This window comes from Chenopodium album, chromosome 23, assembly GCF_948465745.1.
Source record: "Chenopodium album chromosome 23, dcCheAlbu1.1, whole genome shotgun sequence".
Taxonomy (NCBI): domain Eukaryota; kingdom Viridiplantae; phylum Streptophyta; class Magnoliopsida; order Caryophyllales; family Amaranthaceae; genus Chenopodium; species Chenopodium album.
Window position 1 is genome coordinate 11,690,204 of NC_137856.1, and position 3,472 is coordinate 11,693,675.

Genomic DNA, 3,472 nt, shown 5'->3' on the forward strand with positions numbered 1-3,472 from the left:
AGCCTTGATTCAAGGGTTCAAGCAAAGGCGAGTGAAAGCCTTTATGAAGCATGGGAGAGATTCAAAGAGTATCAAAGGGAGTGCCCTCACCACGGAATCCCCACATACCAAGTGATCCAAATCTTCTATGGCGGTTTAAGTCCCCAAGGCAAGTCATGCCTTGATGGAGGGGCCGGGGGCCCTATCATGAACAAAACCGAAGAAGAAGTTGTGGACATCATTGAGGACGTGGTGACATATTATAGGGATTGACAAGATGGGGAGAGGGACTCTTCAAGCAAGAAATCTTCATTGTATTCGGTGGACCATCTCAATGCAATCAACAACCTTTCCTCCCAAATGACAAATTTAGGAAAGGAGGTCACCGCAATCAAAGCTAAGTTGGAGAGCACTTCTACCTCTTCTCAAGCTTCTAATCTTCCCTCCCAATTTAAGGGGAGAGGTACTCCTTCTAACTCTCAACCCCCTCCCTCTTCACATAATATGCCTTTGGGTTGCTTGTTTTGTGATGCATGTGGATCGTATGATCATGACTCTAGTGTTTGTCCTAATGAATGTGTTGATGAATTTGACAACAATGAGTGTGAACATGTTAATTTTGTGTCAAACAACAATGTTCAAAGGTTTGATAATCAAAAAGGCCAATGGAATAGGAATTACCAAAACCAAGGCAATTTTGACAACTATAATCATAATGGTGGTTATAGGAACCAAGGGAATCAAGGTTCTCGTGGTAACCATAACCAAGGTTATAGTAGCCAAAATCAAAGCCAAAACTATGGTAATCAAAATCATAATTATGGTAATCAAAACCAAGGTTATGTAAATCATAACCAAGGTAATGGAAACCATAATCATGGTGGTGGTAACCATAATCAAGGTTATGGTTCAAATCAAAATAGGAGTAATTGGAACAATCAAGGAAGGGGAAATTTTCAAAACAATGCTCAAAGAGGTCCCCCACCCGGTTTTGTTCCAAGGACTCAAGGTGAAAATTCCTATTCACAACCTTCATCTCCTAAGACAACCTTGGAAGAGTTGATTGATAATCAAACCAAGATCATTAACACCTATATGGCGGTTAGTGATAAGAAATTCAATGAGATGATGACCCACAATAAGATGCTTGAGACTCAAATTACCCAATTAGCAAGCACTATTAAGGATTTTGCTAGTCCTTCATCTTTGCCTTCCCAAGGTGTTGAACCAAAGAAACCCGTGTACTCTATTGCCACAAGTGGTGGACATGATTTTGATGAGGGAGTTTCTTGTTCAAAAGAAGGAAGAGATGAGTGTGGTGCTAAGGAGAATGAAGAGGAAAAAGTTGAGTCTAAGGAAATCTATTGTGAGGTTGACAAAAGAGAAGAGTGTGTTGATGAAAGGATGAGTGAGATAGAGAGATTTCCCGATCTTCCATATCCCCAAAAATACTTGAGATTCAAAATGGATGAACAATTTGGGAAGTTCCTTGAAGCTTTTAAGGATGTTCATGATTCTACACCCTCTACCGAACCAATTCCCGACATGCCTAAGTACTCCAAGTTTGTTAAGGAGATCTTAAAAGAGAGAGAGGATTTTGATGAGGGTAGTTCGGTGGAAGGAGGGAAGTGCTTTAGTGCTCTTATCCATGGTGAACTCCCAAGGAAGATGGAGGATCCGGGGAATTTTTCAATCCCTTGTCAAATTAAGGAAATGGTTTTTGAAAATGCTTTGTGTGACCTTGGTGCTAGTGTTAGCATAATGCCTTTCTCGGTTTTCAAGCGGCTTGATCTTGGTGAGCTTCAACCATCTAAGATAACACTTCAATTGGCCGACCGTTCTATTAAGCTTCCTAAGGGAAGAATTGATGATGTCCCCTTAAGGATTGGAGAGTTTGTCTTTCCGGTGGATTTTGTTGTTCTAGAGATTGAGGAGGATGAACATATTCCAATCATCTTAGGGAGGCCTTTCTTAGCTACCTCGGGAGCTTTAATAGATGTCAAAGGAGGTCAAATTACTTTGAGGTGTGGGAAATTAGAAGAGAGTTTTAAGTTAAAACCAATGCATGAGTCTTTATCTTGTGTCCAAGATATCGCATGTGCTAGTCTTTCTCGTTCCATTGATGGTATGTGCATGGTAGATTCTTCTACTAATAATGTTTTTGAGATTGTTGATGATGTTTGTGCAAGTATTAATGATGTTAGTGAAGAGGAATTTGTGATTCAAGAGCCAAGGGATGAGAAAGATATTGGGTTTCCAAATTGGTTCAAGCTTAATTCTCATGAGGAAGAGAAAGCTTCCATGACAAAGGATGTTGAAGTCAAGCCAAAGAAAAAGGCTCGTGACTCAAAGAAGGCAAGAAAAAGGAAGAAGTTGAGAAGTGAAAAAGAAGAATTTGAAAAGAATTTTGTGAGAGTTTCATCAAGCAATAATGAGAAGTTGCCCAAGGTTGAAGAAGAATTTGCTCTATCAACCACCTTGAAGAAGGTGGTGTTCTTTGATCCTCCATGATTAGGAGGAAGGGTCGAGCTTAGGACCTTAAGCAAGCGCTTCCCGGGAGGCAACCCGGAGTTTCTAACCTTTCTCTTTGATTTTTGAATTTTCTCATTTTTGTTTCTTTTATTACTTTGTCTTTTCTTTTACTCTTATCCTTATTTGGATTTTTAGGATGTCCGTTTGTGGGATTGGAATTCAACAAATATGCATGATGGATGGAAGGTGTTCATGGCACAAATCATATTTTGTTCGATTCTAATCGAAATTTGAGTTAAAAGGGTAAGAATTTTAGAAAGGTGAGATAGGAAATTCATATTTTGAATAATGGAGGAAATTGATACTTAGTGAATTTTTGTGGTGTGTACATGAATTTTCAACTTTGAGGACTTTGAAAATGATTTTAGCTACTGCCTATGTTGTTCCTCATCACCATCATGATTCATGTGCGCACCCAAATAGGCAGTAAGTATCAAATTTTTGAGAAAAAAAGAAGGAAGGAGCACGCACAGGTATGTGCGGCCGCACACGAGGCATGTACGGGCGCACAGCCTGCGTGTGCGGGCGCACATCAACTCTGTGCGGCCGCACATGAGTTGAACGTGCCATTTAACCTTTTTCTTCCTCCTTTTTCCCTTCACTCCTTCATTCATCATCTCCTAACTCACGAACACCTCCTTCAAACCCTCTTCTTGTGCGCATTCCTCCACCCTCATTCATCATCCAAAATCACTCAAATCCTCACTAAAATCACTCCATTCTCACTCAAAATCACTCACAAATCTTTCTACACTACAAATTCCTCACAATTTGACCCAAATTTCACTCACTCTCTCTCCTACTCTTGGTGGCCGAAAATTGGGGGTTTTGTGTGGAGTTGGAATTGCTTGCTCAAAATTGGTTTATCTTGCTTCTTTTATGGTATAATCACTAATCCTTGCTTTAATTTTGTCAATTATATCATAAATTTGCATGAATTACAAATTTGTATGAGCATGAA

The 3,472-nt window shown here is 39.7% G+C and overlaps 1 pseudogene; it reads right to left on the reverse strand.

Annotated features, from left to right (window-relative positions):
* On the reverse strand, positions 1–98 carry LOC145609917 (small nucleolar RNA R71; annotated as a pseudogene).
* Positions 99–3,472: the final 3,374 nt, after the last annotated feature.